The sequence below is a fragment of the Aegilops tauschii genome, chromosome 6 (genome assembly GCF_002575655.3).
Source record: "Aegilops tauschii subsp. strangulata cultivar AL8/78 chromosome 6, Aet v6.0, whole genome shotgun sequence".
NCBI classification, from domain to species: Eukaryota; Viridiplantae; Streptophyta; class Magnoliopsida; order Poales; family Poaceae; genus Aegilops; species Aegilops tauschii.
Window position 1 is genome coordinate 303,348,319 of NC_053040.3, and position 15,936 is coordinate 303,364,254.

Sequence of the window (15,936 nt, forward strand, 5' to 3'; positions counted from 1 at the left end):
TAACTTCACTTAATTCCGTCAAACGTCGCGCCTCCCACGACCTTCTCCTCCTTCGCGCGGTCGCGCCCTTTGAGACTTCGACCGGCTATAAATGAGCAAAAAAATTTGCCTTTTTTTAGACAAGCAATTTTTTTGCCTACTTCGCATGCATGATACTCCCTCTAGTCCTTTTTACTCCCGTCAACCGTTTGCAAAGTGTTTGACCAAATTTATACTTTTTTTGAACACCACCTTATATTAATTAACCAGCCACACCAGTACACTCATTCAATACAATATTCACCACACAGGGCGGTACGTTATTTACAAGAATACCATCTAATCTATTGTCAAAGCTATACTTAGCGATTAAGTGTGCCACCTTATTGGCCGAACGGCTAATCTTTGACAATTGAAGATTGTTGATCAACTTCGAGATGCTCAACGCTTTCATCTTCAGGTCACGCATAGCAGACCTGTCATAGTCCCCCGATGTAAGAGACGCTACCACAAAAGCGCAATCAGTCTCTAAAATTACAGGATTACGAAGAGAAATACCTATGTAGAGACCGGCAATGCAAGCCCTAAGCTCCGCTTCCTCCACGCTTTGACAGGCATCAATGAAATCCCACGACCAAATTTATACTAAAAATATCAATATCTACAATACTGATTATAATGAGTATAAGAGAGAGAGAGATGATTATAGTAACATAGGTAGATACCGTAACATAATAAATGTGATGCTACTATGTGTCATGCATGGCAATAAATGAGACCACATATGATACTAATCTATGATACTATGCACTATAGAGGTAGTAACATAGACTAGTAACATATGCATGTTACTAGTCTAAGTTACTCCCCACTATGACCAGCCTTAAAGTACCACTACCTCCCTTCTAGTTTAAAGGGCTCGATTCAAAAATTTCACCTACTCCTAGCAAGATAGTAGAGGCGGTGGAATAGTTTTTGAAGTCTGCAAAGTACTCAACTAGTGCTGTCGTTCTTCACAAAAAAATGTGTTTACCAATGCATGCATGAACACTAGTTACTCTAACCCCCCTCTCTTCTTTAATTCTTTGCCACATCAGCATGTTTGCTATTCCTGTGTGCATGATACCAGCTAAGATACCACCATTATGGCCAGCCTTAATCATCGCATGCAATAATTTAGTGCACCTTGAAATATGAACATGTGTGGGGCGTGTATGTTTTTAATGACTTGAGACTATACCTAGCCCGGCATGCAAGATGACTTCTTATGCACCGTTCCCCATACCTGCAGGAAGCCCGTTCATCTCCAAATCTTTTCCTCTCCATGTGTGGAAACAATATGCCTGCCAAACTCTCCTTCTCCCTCCGGCGGTCCCACCACTCCACCCCGTGTGAAAAAATCTGCATGCATGACTCTCCTCCCCCGCTCGTCCAATCCATTGTGACCAGCAATATTTCCACCCCTTCGCTCCCCCGTAATTTACTCCAACAAATATGCCCACGTAGCTATTACTTAACTGCAGGTGCATTGGGTCACTGACATATGGGCCCAATAGGGGTCTGGCCCACATGTTAGTGACGCAACTGGACCTGCAGTTAAGTCAGTGCAGCTCAGTCCATATCTTACGTAGGTGTTCCATTGCTCGCTAAAAATACTGCGCCTCCCACGACATCGCTATCCCCTCCCCCTCATGTTCACGTTCATCGCTATCTCCTCCCCCTCCCAAGCCCTAGGAGCCCCTCGCTGCACCGCACGAACGGTCACGCGTCACCGTTCCGTTCCTCGCCGCCACTAGTCAAGAAGGACGCGTTGGTGTTCCACTCCTCGCCGCTACGCGACGCGTCGCCGTTCCGTTCCTCGCCGCCACTAGTCGAGGAGGACGCGTCGGTGTTCCGCTCCTCGCCGCGACGCGACGCGTCGCCATTCCGTTCCTTGCCGCCACTATTCGAGGAGGACGCGCCGGCGTTCCGCTCCTCGCCGCGACGCGTCGAGGTGGATGCGTCGGCGTTCCCAATCTCACCAGCACCCGCGCCGGAGGACACGTCGGCTCCCCGAGAACGCCGCGCCGCCCGCCGAGCCCCCCAGCCTTGAGGAGCTTTGGAAAGAAATGGATGTCGCCTTGTGGGAGGCTTTGCCTCCAGCAGAGCACGCCAAAATAGAGGCGGAGAAGAAGGCCGATGAAGAGAAGCGCACCGCGGAACAAGCTGCCTGGGAGGCCTATGTCGCGTCCGAGAGAGTCAGGCAATTGGCTCTTTGGCAGAAGGCTCGTGCGAGGGCCGTGAGGGTGGCGGAGGACGCCCGTGCCGATGCCCTGAGTGCAGTCGGGCCCAAGTGCCTCATCTACGCTTGGCGGTACGTGGATCCGGTGCACGCTTCCAGCGAGGAGGAGTACCTGTTGGCGCCGGATCACCACACCCGTGAGATCGCGCTCGCCCGCCGGCAAGCCGCCAATCAGCACCTTGCGAGTTGCGAGGCTGAGGAAGAGGCGTTGTGTCGGCGCGCTGGGAAACGGCCGCGCACCAGGGCACTCGTGGCGTGCCGCAAGCGCTCTTGCGAGCGCCGTGACTTTTAGGAGGAGTATAATTTTTGTTTCGTAAGGCGATCTCATTAATTTTGGGACGCAAATGATAAATCCCGAACGTTCAGGAATTTTTAGCGTCCTTAATTAAGTATGTAAAAGGGAAAGTTTTGAAACCTTGTGTATTCGTACGCATTTTGCAAGTACGTGCATATAGCACAAACTTTACTATATACTATTGCACTACACGTCTCTCTCGATATATGCTTGCAGACTGTGCTACTCCCTCCGTCCAGGTCAATAAGTCATCTTTGGTTGTGCACCGTGACCAAGAAGGAGGGAAGACTTATACACCTAGACGGAGGGAGTACTACTATTACTTATGTACGTGCAAATGCACGTTTTAACATTACGATGCGGTTTTTGTAAAAGTAGAAAAACAGCACTAGTCAATCTTGTGAAACGATTCAATGCAAAACAAATGCAAAAATGCTCGTTTGATTGTTTACTTTTAGCTTCCTTCTCTATGGTTATTTCTCTGTCGTACTTTGTACGGAGTATCTCACTGGTTGGAAAGGCATGCAAATTCCCAAACCGCTTCGTACACCTTGTATCGAATTTTTTGCCTAACAAGTTGTGCCGTGCAATTGGAATTCCAACTTGAGTACTACTACTAGTAGGAGTACCAGGGGCCAGTTCTTTTAGGCTTCTAGATTAGTAATCCCATAAGAGCAAGTACAATAGAGCTGAGTCAGCGGGCTATAAGAAATAAACTTGTATATTTCTTCTTAGTTGGAGGAAAGAGAAGAGGAGAGAGAAGGTAAGTGGGCTCTTCGTGAAGAGCCAGCTCTAGCACGTGCTCCTAGGCACTTTGTGAGAATGAGAAGTGGGCCACATAATAAAAAAGTAGTACACTCTTTTGATCTATTATTGTACATGTTGGCTATAAGATGGGTTGTAGATGACATGGCACTGGCTTATAGCCAGCAGCTGGCTATACTATTAACCATGCTCTAGCTACTACCTCCGTCCTGGTTTATTGGTCCCCATTGTAATCTGTGTCAAATTTTGATCATAAATTTAACTAATGAAATGTTAGTGCATGTCACATGCACTACTCCATCCGTCTAGGTGAGTAAGTCATCTTAGGCTGTGCACCGTGACCAGGGAGGAGGAGAAAACGAGAAACGTTAATGTTTATTTGCTAATTAATAGTATTGCATGCAATGAACTAACCACTGCATGTCGTGTTTGATATCTCAAGTCATTAAAAGCATGCACACTCTTTATCTCTTATTGGTTGATATGTCAAGAAACAAGAAACGAGGTAGAAGTTAATGCACCGCGCCTAAGTGTTTTGGGATTATTTGGTTTTCGTAAGACGACTTACACACCTAGAGGGAGGGATTACAATGGTGAGGAATAAACCAGTTAAATCTTTGGTCAAAATTTAGCACAAATTACAATGGTGAGGAATAAACCAGGACGGAGTAGTAGTTTAGAAGCCCAAATAAATGAGTGAGGCGCCTTATTGTTACTCTCCACTGTGACTAGTCTTGTGGGAAAAGCTGGGGAAGCCGCCAAAAGAACTGGCCCTAGGAGTAGTAGCTAGGGATCGAGTGTGCGAGATGAACCGGAGAAAGTAAATGCAGAGAGATGAAATGCAAAAAAGACGGAGGGATGTGATGGTTGCTTGTCCGTTTATTTTACCAAGCGGGGTGAGAGGTGAGACTCCCGTGCAGCTCCGCCCTCTACACTTGTACTACATCGGTCGTGGTTTATTAGTCCCCCATTGAATTTGACTGAAGATTTAACTGACAAAATGTTAGTGCATGTCAACAAAAACTATATCGTTCGATTCGTATTTGAACATAGTTTTGAATGATATAATTTTAGGTGACATGCATCAGCATTTATCGTACTATATATAATGTTAGTTCAATTTTTGGTCGTACTAATCTATAGTAGTAAGGTGCCCGTGCTTGCATCGAAGAGTGCAATGCATTGATCGGGGAGTTATTTATTTTGACAAAGGATGTGAGGGTCATCTCATGTGTAACGGGTATCGATAGGTTTCTTCGGATATTATTTCATCTCTAGAGCTCACAAACATCCGGGTGAAATAGATAAAAAGGTATCTTTTGCAAACAAAAGCGTTCAACTGTTCAACCTGCATCCAAAACTTGTGAAGAAATAACACTTATTGTGCTTTGCAAGAAATGATCTTTAATAATTAGTTTTTGAGTATCGATTGTTATACATGTTGGCTACAGATGACATGGCACTTTCTTATAGTCAACAGTTGGCTATACTATTAAGTAATATGAACCATGCCCTTATACACCTAGATGGAGGGATTAAATCAGGATGACTTGCAAGCGGGCAGAGGAGATGTAAGAAATGGTTCATCGTAAGTCTTTCACCAGTACTGTAGTAAAAATTCATACATGGAAGATTCTAGACTAAACCATAAACGGATACACTTTTATTCATGCGCGATACTCCAATAGAGCAAGATCATGCATGGAAGTCTCCACATGCTTAGACAGCCGATTACATTGAGCAAAGACTAATGATCAACATTTAACTTGATAATGCAGATGTCCAGGTGAACCTCCTTGGAGTCCCCATGCACATTGTTGGGGGTCAAATAATACCATGCGTCTTCCATGTCCACATCGGCGGGAAGGTCCCAGCTCGGCAGAGTCCAAGTCAGCTTGACGTAGCCAGTGTCACCGCCCACATACCTCCGAGGGGTAGTAATAGTGAGCACGCACGCGTACATCGGCCTCATGTCAGTGTCAGTGTCAGCGGCATCGCCCCTGACGCACACTACAGAGATGTGGTGGCGGCCTGCGCGGGCCTCGCCGGTGGCCACGATCAAGAGGAAGATGCTGCCGTCCTCCTCCGAGACTAGCAGGCGGCGCTGATCCTCCAGCGACTCCGGCACGGTGAACGGGTAGCACGTCTCGTACTTGATGTTCTTCGCCAAGGGCCAGTAGTGATTGCCGCACGCCTGCGTCAGGGAGTTAATTGCACAGAAGTACCACAATTGGGGCATCACATGCAGATTGGTACCACGATTGCTAATTTTTGCGTGTCAGTACCAACATTGCTCTAGATTTTTGCAAATAGGTCTAAACTGCGTATAAACACGTATTGACGGTGTATCTGACTAGCGGGGCCCGCCCGTCAGGTGCCGACGTGGCATGTTTTTTGCAGAAAACCCCCGCCCTCGCCCTCGCCCTCGCCCTCTCGCTCCGCGCCCGCCTCGCCGCCCTCCGTCGCCGCTCGCCGCTGCCGTTGCCTCTCCTCCCCGTCCCCTTCCGGAGCGGCGCGGTGGCTGTGCGCATGGCTTCGTCGGACGCGGGGGCGGCGCCTCAGCTCAGCTCCACCGTGGAGGTGCCCGGCGCGGCGGGGCCCGTGCGGGTCGTGGCGGCGGCGGGCCTCCCCGAGGCGGACTTCAGGAAGGCGCTGGAGTCGGCGCTGTTCAGGCGGTGGCTGGAGAGCCTGGAGGCGGAGAGGGGCCTGCTCGCCCGCGGGAAGCTAAGCCTCCGCCAGATCCTCATCCAGGTGCTCCCCTCTTTCTCCCGCATCGAAATGTTTGAGCTCTAATAACGATTTCGTCGGGGGATTAGTAGATGGATGGCACATCTGAATTTGATGCGTGCAGGGGGTGGACATGTTCGGGCAGCGCGTGGGATTCCTCCACCGTTAGACGCCTCCGTCTCCGACGATGACAGCAGTGATGAAGACCACGTCCGACCCGGCGCGGCGTCCATCGTGGCCTCCAGCGCGGTGCGCGCCTCCTCGAGCAGCTCACCGGCCAGGCGACACGCCACTCGGCCGTCGCTCATGGCGCAGCACCTCAGCCCGAGGAGCGCCACCTCGGTGGCCACCTCCGTCGGCCACCCCCCTGCGCTCGCGTCCACCGCCTGCTGCCAGGCTCTGCCCCCGCCGGCGGCCTCCAGCGCCGCCTTCTTCGCCCAACGCGCCGGCAGGCCCGTGACCAGCCGGAGGAGCAGCAGGCCCAGGGCGTGCACGTCGCACTGCGGGGTCGGCTCCCCCGTCGCGACGTACCGCTTGTCCACGTACGCCAGCGCCTCGCGGCCGGCCCGCTGCTGCTCCGCCTGCGCTAAGAGCCCGCGCATGCCGAGGCCGGCGAGCTTAATGGAGGACCGCCGCTCGTCGGCCTGATCTAGCAGGAGGATGCTCGTCGGACCGTCTTGAATGACACGTGCAGGAAGGCCAGCGCGGAGCAGACCTGGTATGCCACGCGGCACCGCGCCATCCACGGCAGCGGCGGCGGCGTCCCGTCGCCTCCTTGGTCGAGGCAGTCCTCCAGGCTCCCGCCCGGCACGAGCTCGTGCACCACGGCGCGCGCCTCCGTGCACGCGCCAATTTCCCGCAAAAATTTGGGCATTTTTGTGATTACATACAATGTAAGGGGGTTTTCTGCAAAAGACATGCCACGTCGGCACCTGACGGGCGGGCCCCGCTAGTCAGATACACCGTCAATACGTGTTTATACGCAGTTTAGACCTATTTGCAAAAATCTAGAGCAATGTTGGTACTGACACGCAAAAATTAGCAATCGTGGTACCAATCTGCATGTGATGCCCCAATTGTGGTACTTCTGTGCAATTAACTCTGCGTCAGGTGATGCACGATGTCCGCCGGCGAGCCCCAAAACGGCACCGGGCACTCATAGCAGTAGACGAAGGGCTCCTTGGAGGCATCGACCAGGCCGTCCATGAAATGGGAGTGGCTGTAGGGGACGTTCCGCCAGTTGAATATATGAGCAAGTTACTACGAGATTTAGTCTGAATAAGCACAAAATAAATCATGATGGCTATAACAGAGATTAAACTAATCATGCGGACTAGCATAGTAGATGAACAGATCGAATCTAGGACACAGACTAGAAACATGATTTCGAACAGGAAGGACAGAAACACATACGGTGCAACGGGAACAGCACCATTGGCGTTGAGGTTGTCGCCCATGTCGTTGAGGAAGAGGTTACCGAGGTCGGGGAACAAGTCGTCGCTGCTAGCAGTCGCGAGAGTGCGCTCCCCAAATTTCAACAGCGCCCGCCGAATGGAGCGCAGGAGGGAGTGGCTGTAGGGGACGTTGCGGCCGCCGAATGGAGCGCAGGAGTAGCCCACGAAGCAGTAGATGGTGCTCCTCCCTAGTCTCTATTCTTATCTCTATCTCTACTACTCTTCTTTTTTTTATAATATACTAGTTGTAGTTGTCAAATCGAATAGTACTGCGCCATCAACTGCACGCCTGGCTGAACACGCCTCCTCGCCTCCATCAAACCCCACCGTTAAACCCGCATGCAAACCGAGAAACCTACTCCGGCCCGCGGGAGGAAATTTGCCGGTTGCCGTTGGAGAATAATAGAGTCACGTCCAATCCATTTGAGTTAATTGCGTGTATGATTCTCCCTCTATAAAAAGTTAATTGCATCCTTAATCTTGTATTCTAAGTACTATGTGGGTTCCAATGTCAGTAAAGTGTACATGACTTGCAGGCTGGCTACAGATTCGTACAGAAAGTTAAAAAGAAACAAATACATGACTTGCAGGATTGGAGTTAGCACCGATGGCGGTTCGTAGTCATTCCACGCTCGGGCATTGAAGTTTGTAACTATTTTAGATTAGAACATACTACTCCTCCGGTGCTAGTAGTAGAGCAGAGTCCTACTCCACTACAAAAGGAAGTCTCTGGAACAATCTGGTATGGTGGCCGCTGCCGGCGCCGTCCATCCCCATGCCTCCGCCCAGTACGACCACCAGTCACCACCACGCCCCACTCCTCCTCACCTCTATCATCTTTCTCGACATATCATTTTTTCGATGAAATGGTCGACATACTATTTTCTGATAAAATTCTCAAGATATCATTAGTTTTTACACATGGGATTACTCCTGCCCACGATCAAGAGGAAGACGCTGCCGTCCTCCTCCGAGACTAGCAGGCGGCAGTGGTCCTCCAGCGACTACGGCATGGTGAATGGGTAGCACGTCTCGTACTTGATGTTCTCCGCCAAGGGCCAGCACTGACCGCTGCACGCATCCGTGAGGCGATGCACCATGTCCGCCGGCGAGCCACAAAACGGCATCGGGCACTCATAGCAGTGGACGAAGGGCTCCTTGGAGGCATCGACCATGCCGTCCATGAAACGGGAGTGGCTGTAGGGGACGTTGCGCCAGTTGAATATATGAGCAAGTTACTACAAGATTTAATCCGAATAAGCACAAAATAAATCATGACGACTATAACAAAGATGAAACTAATCATGTGGACTAGCATAGTAGTAGGATACAGAGTAGAAACATGAATTCTACCACGATTTCGAACAGGAAGGACAGAAACACATACGGTGCAACGGGAGCAGCACCGTTGGTGTTGAGGTTGTCGCCCATGTCCAAACACCACGTAGACACGGTCTTTGAGCACGGTTCGTAGTCGTTCCACGCTCGGGCATTGAAGTTTGAAACTATTTTAGATTAGAATATACTACTCCTCCGGTGCTAGTAGTAGAGCAGAGTCCTACTCTACTACTCTACTCAAGCAAGTTAGGACATAGCACTGCAGGGAGTACCAGTACTGTGATCACTCAAGCAAGTTGTCTGGCATCGACATGACCCTACGCTGCTGGTATGTGTCTCGTAAATCAAGCGGCGTGCTATAGTCATCATCACCTGTCCACTTCCTGCAGCACATATTTGCTTCTCCATCTTTGTCCGCACATAATCTCGTCCAATCTTCCATCCCCGCTAACAATGGCAGAACCGAGCAGCGTCCGCTGAAAGAGTGGCTTCCACAGAGGTAATCAAGCTCATTGTTTCGCGTGTGGACAATCTCAGTACCATGCCGCTCGCCGCGTGCTCGTCGGGGCTGTACCGTTTACTCAAAGCCCTCAGGCCGGAGCTTTTTAAGCCAGCTCCTTGCTTGCTGATGCCGCCTGATCTTCAGAAACGGCGTGTCACGCAGCATAACGATCATAGGGTGGCGAGCATCAACCCCCTTGACTGCGATCCGATCCCCGTCAGCCTCAACTACATTAACGGTATGTACTGGGTCGGCATGAACACGTCTTGGATGGTGCTCGTCGACGGTCGCGGCAGCTGGATGCTCGTGGAGGTCTACACCCGGCGATTGATCCCCCTTCCTTCGATTAACACTGCACTGCTTTGGCACCGCGGCCCAGAATACTCGGAATCTTACAGTAGCCAACATGATACCAAGTTTGATTTGCTCAAGGTTGTAATCTGCCAAGTGCCCACAAGATCTGCGAGTTATAAAGACTTCAGGCTAATTGCGTTCTTCAACCGCGGTCTCGCCTATCTGACATGTCACTGCGGTAAGTGGATAAATCTGCACGTCCATCGCAGGATCATACATCCTCCATGGTTCTCTGATGCCATTGAACACAAGGGCTTCATTTACGCTGTCGACTCCTTATATGGCTGGACGTATTGCTGGCCTACTCCAGTCATCGCTCCAAATGGCTGTTACAATAGTATGTTACTTTCCTATGATATCATGATGGCTTGCTTATATTACTGTCAACATTTGCTGAAAAATATTCATGCTCATAACATGCTGTTATTAAGATTGACTAAATCAAGAGCCCTTTTTTATTTGACTCCAACATGATATGATGTTGTAGGCCGCCTGGTGTCCCTACCCTTCCTAATCCCAGAACCTTTCAAAGAAAAGCGGCATGGCAGTTGCAGGTGGTCCCTGGCTCGATCAGACGACGGTGAAAGATTGATGATCGTTCGCACGTACTGGACGTGTTGTTTCGCGGAATACAATCACAGTCACTGCAAGGTCTTTGAGTAGGATCCCAGCTTCTCTGGGCCTTCAGGAATTTTTGACTGGAGTCTGGTAAGTAGCCTTGGTACACGCTCTCTGTTTGTCGGACTGAATTATCCGATTAACCAGGAGATAACCGACGGCAAGGATCATGATGGCAGCGCGGTTTCGTTCATCAGGCAAAACTGTGTGTACACAGCGTACCATGCGTCTCTGCATGCACCATACCTTGATATGTGCCGCCACGCTCTACAGCCCAAAGTAGGAGAGAGGGTCGCAAGTATCAGACTTCGACCTGCTGGCTGGAGTTTCCCCCGTCAGGCACCCATCTGGTTCAAGCCGTCAGCCAATCTCCACAGCTTAATAAATAGTAACGTCTAACTGAGCCAGTTAGTTAGATGCGTACACTTGGTGTAGTAGGATCTTTATTTAATTTGATGCATACACTTGTTCTTTTTTGGTAGCCCTTTTGTAATGATGGCTAATGTTTGGTTTGGAAGAGAGAGCTGTGTCTTCACTCTTCTGGCCTGCTTACTGCTTCTGTTGCACCCCCAGCCCTGGTTGCTGCTGTTGTTTTCAATGTACAATCAGTAGTGTATTTCATCTGTTGGTTGAATAAATGTGTTGTTAGAACGACAAACACAATGTTTTGGAAGTCGTTGCACGGTTCGATCCTTTAGTGCCCCGTACCGTACGTAGCGCATACTATTTTTCGTACAGAACACATTTTCCACTTGTTGATAACATGCAGCCCACTGATGAAATGTTTTGGAAGTCGTTGCACGGTTCGATCCTTTAGTGCCCCGTACCGTACGTAGCGCATACTATTTTTCGTACAGAACACATTTTCCACTTGTTGATAACATGCAGCCCACTGATGAAGGCCCAATAGAGAAGCCCATAATTAACTGGAAGGGAGGCTCTCACATGAATCCGGCCCAGGTACATGCTCATGGTCCCCTAAACATAAATAAGTAAATAAATAAATAAAGCTAAATGCTCATGCACCAGTTCTTTTTGAAGAATACCCAAGCTAGGCCTATTTGTTTTCTCCGAATTACTGGGCTGCAAATCTTTCAAGACAAGGAGGGATGCATTCTGGCCTGGCTTAAGAGTATGGTCAATGTCTGTTAAAAGTAATATCAAAAGGGGTTGAAAATTCCAAAAAAATTATAGCAAATGGGATATAAGTTTCTTTTTTTGTTTTTGTTCTTCACTGATATCTTATACGTATTTCATTGGATTTAACATGACATAGTACTAATTTATTTTTAAATTTGTTTTAGTATGGCTATTAATTTTTGGGTTAAGAATATTTCGTTCCCCAGCAAAAATTTGCAAATTTTCAAAATTTCCCACATATTTAGTTAATTTTTTTACCCTGGTACTGACCAGAAAATGGCCAGCAATTCTAAAAATGGAAAACGGGCTGCAATAAATTCCATATGAATTAGAAAATGAGTAAAAATTATAAAAATAATAGCAAATGGGCTGTACACGCCACAGATTTCGAGGCTGACTTGTTTACGCAAGGCTTTGTCAGTGAACACACGATTCTAGCAGCAGTGACTGTTGGATGTCCATCCAACGGCCGACGTGCTTCTTCAATCTCTGATCTTCCTGCTCCAGCCGCCTAAACTAGCGCCGGCGGGACTGCCTGCTCCCTCCTCTTGTGGCCCGCTGTGATGCTGCGCAGGCTTCCCCGGCCCACCCTACTCCCTCCGCTGGCCTGGCCGCACGCAATCAACTGCCTCCTTATTACGCGAAAAAAATGATTCCTCCCACTGACATCTGGGGCGCACCGGTTGGGACGCTGCCCTGTGGGCCTACTAAGTTGACGCATACGCAGGGCTTGTCAACTTAGTCAACAAACGATTCTAGCAGCAGTAACCGTTGGATTTGAATCGAACGGTCCTGCTGCTTCTTCAATCGTTGCTCTTCTTGCACCAGCCACCCAAACCAGCGCCGGGGAGACCGCCTGCTCCTGCCTCCTATGGCCGGCTGTGCTGTCGTTGAGGCCTCATCACCCCTACTACTCCCACCGCTAGCCAGGCCCTTGCGGCAACGGCAGCCGAACCAGTGAACCCTCGTACTCCTCTCCGCGTGGGCATCCACTGCCGCGTCTTCCCCGGCTCCGCGTCGTCCCCTTCCTAGGCCTCGCCGTCGTCCACCGCCTTGGTGCTCTCGGCGCGGCATGGTCAACGTGGTCAACGACATTCCATCGGAAGAGTGTTGTACGTGGAGAGGCTGACAGCTGGGTCCACGGCCACAGGCCAGTTTTTTGTGATTTGCCAAGTAAGTCGCTTTGTCAGGCCTGTTGGGCTGCAAATCTTTCAAGACGAGGAGAGCTTTCATTCGGCTGGCCGAGAAAATGGCCCATCAGTAATGAGAAATGGGTTGTACATTTTTAAAACACATCAAACCGGCAATTAGTTTCAAATATCTTTTTTTTCATTTCGAGATTTTAAATTACATTAATTTTTATGCGTGGAGAATTTGTTGGATTTTATATTGATATACATTTATTTCTAAAATCAGTTTGAATGTGAGTCAAAATTTCGGGATTAAAAACAGTTCGAACCGCACGGAAATATGCAAAATTTCGTATAATTTTTTAACCGTGGCCACAATATGGCATGTAATGCTAACAAAAAGAATATGGGCTCCAAAAAAACCTTAGTAATTAACAAATGGGCTGTAAATTATTAGAAATAATGGCAGATGGGCAGTGTGCTGTTTTCCACAGATTTGAGGCTTTCCTAAAAAAAGGTTGACGCACAAGCACTGACTGTTGGATGTCCATCCAACGGCCGTCGTGCTTCTTCAATCTCTGCTCTTCCTACTCCAGCCGCTCAAACAAGCGCCGGCGGGACTGCCTGCTCCCTCCTCCCCGCGGCCGGCTCTGCTGCCGCGCAGACCTCACCGCCCCACCGTACTCCCATCACTGGCCTAGCCATCCCTCTACTCACCCACACCTGCAGTTATTCTCCGGCGACGGCAGATGAACCAGTAAACCCTCGTACAGTCGTACTCCCCTCCGCGTGGGAAACAACTGCCGAGTCTTCCCTGCCTCCGTGTCGTTCCCTTCCTAGGCCTCGCCGTCGTCCACCGCCCTGGTGCTCTCGGCGCGGCCTGGTCAACGTGGTCAACGACCGACATGCATCTGAAGTGGACTGTACGTGGAGAGGCCGACAGCTGGGTCCACGGTCGCATGCAAGGAAATGCCTCCTTATTACGTGCAAAATAATGATTCCTCCACCTGACATCAGGGACCCACCGAAAGGGCCTCTGTATTTTGCGAAAAAAATGTTACCGCCGCTGATAGCTCGGACCCACCAACTATATCTTCGCACGCAAGGAAGTGCCTCCTTATTATGCACACAAAATTGAATACTCCCCCTGCTAGCTGGGACCCACCATGGTGGGAGGCTGACTAAGTTGACTGGGACGGGGGACTTTGTCAACTTTAGTCAATATGAACGATTCTAGCTCCAGTGACTGTACAATGTCCATCCAACGGCCGTAGTGCTTCTTCAACCTCTGGTCTTCTTGCTCCAGCCGCCCAAAGCAGTGCCGGTCGTGCCGCATGCTCCTGCCTCCCGTGGCCGGCTGTGCTGCCGCGGAGGCCTCACCGCCCCCTACTATTGCCACTGCTGGCCAGGCCCTGCGGCGACGGCAACCTCACACCGCAGCCGGACCAGTGAACCCTCGTACTCCTCTCCGCGCGGGCTTCCACTGCCGCGTCTTCCCCGGCTCCCCGTCGTCCCCTTCCTAGGCCTCGCCGTCGTCAACCGCCCTGGTGCTCTCGGCGTGGCGTGGTCAACGTGGTCAAGGAACGACTTCCATCGAACGTGGACTGTACGTGGAGAGGCTGACAGCTGGGTCCACGGCCACAGCAAGGAAGTGCCTCCTTATTACGCGGAAAATAATGATTCCTCCACCTGACAGCTGGGACCCACCGGACGGGCCACTGTATTTCACGAAAAAAACATTCCCCCCTGACTGATGGGACCCACCATCTACATCTTCGCACGCAAGGAAGTGCGTCTGGGCAAAAAAAACGATTCGCCCCCCTGACTGCTGGGACCCACCAGCTACATATTCGCAGGCAAGGAAGTGCCTGACAGTCGGGACCCACCTGGTCGAAGTGCACGTAGCGTTGTCATTCTGTTCGCGAACGTGTACATACATATATACTGGTGGATGTAGAGGCGCGCATGTGTCGTAGTAGAGGCGCGCACGTAGCATGTACACGTACGTACAGCGGCCAGTGTGCAAGAAAGAAAATACGGCCACGTACGTACATACGGGCAGGGTCTCGAACGCCTACTCGTGCATATGTACGGCCAGGGCTCGTGTACATGGCTGGGTCAGAACGGAGAAACAGCGTCGTCGTCGTGTTCATGGGGAGCCAACCGGCTGGGTCGGAACGGAATGCGTCGTCGTGTTCATCGGGAGGGCTTGGACGGAACAGCCGATGGAAACGAGGCCTGGCGTACCGCAGAACGGAGGAAACGGCCTTGTGTTCGACCGGCCACGTTTGAAACGGGATCCTGTTCATCGAGAGGGGTCTGGCATACCGCAAAACGGAGGAAACGGACCTCCTACGGTCGAAACGGGGGTCCTATTGATCGGGAGGGATGTGGCGTACCGCAAAATGGAGGAAACGGACTTGTGTTGGAGCGCTACGGTCGAAACGGGGTCCTATTCATCGGGAGGGGTGTGGCGTACCACAAAACGGGACTCCACGGGATACTGTTCATCTCCACCGTCGACCCCCTCCAGCCTCCACGGGCTACTGTTCATCCACCGTCGACCTCCTCCAGCCTCCACCTGCGACTGTTCATCCACGGGCTCCTGTTCATCCAGCCTCCACCACGCGCTACTCCACCGGCTACTATTCAACCAGCCCTCTCCACGGGCTCCTGTTCAACCACCCCTCCACGGGCTACTGTTCATCCAGCCCTCCACCGTCTACTGCTCATTATGCCCTCCACGAGGTGGTCCTGTTCATCCTGCCCTCCACGGGGTCTTGTTCATCCAGCCCCAACCGGCTCGATCGATCGGGGTCCTGTTCATCCAGAGGCAACACCATGGGGTCCTGTTCATCCACCCCCACCGGGAACTGTTCATCCAAACCCCCCAGCAACGCTCACTGTTCATCCAGAGGCAGCATCGATCGGCTTTAGTTAGCAGCAGTAGCGAAGGAATCGCTCGATCGGGTTCAGTTAACAGCCATCGATCGATCGCTCGGGTTCAGTAACGCATAGCCTGCAGTGCAATCGCTCGGGTTCAGTTAGAGCCCAACGCCTCGCTCGGGTTCAGTTAGAGCCAACGCCTCGCACACACGCGCGTACGTGTACGAGAGAAACGCGCATCGCTCGGCCTCCGACCTCCCACCGTAACCGGGAACTCCCCGAAATTTTCCTCGCCCTCGCTTCTACCACGGTTTTTTCCGTCATGGACGGCCCAAAGAATGTCATGCAGCTGCGTCTCCGGCCCGCCCAGGACGAAAAGCCCATTTTCTGTCATGATTTTTTGTCATAGAAGTAGGAGCCCACCACATCTATGATGATACCGGGTTTTGTCACAATTATCATCATAG

The 15,936-nt window shown here is 50.8% G+C and overlaps 1 pseudogene; it reads right to left on the reverse strand.

Annotated features, from left to right (window-relative positions):
* Window positions 1–6,109: 6,109 nt before the first annotated feature.
* Window positions 6,110–6,921, reverse strand: LOC109786061 (U-box domain-containing protein 57-like; annotated as a pseudogene).
* Between the last annotated feature and the right edge of the window lie 9,015 nt (window positions 6,922–15,936).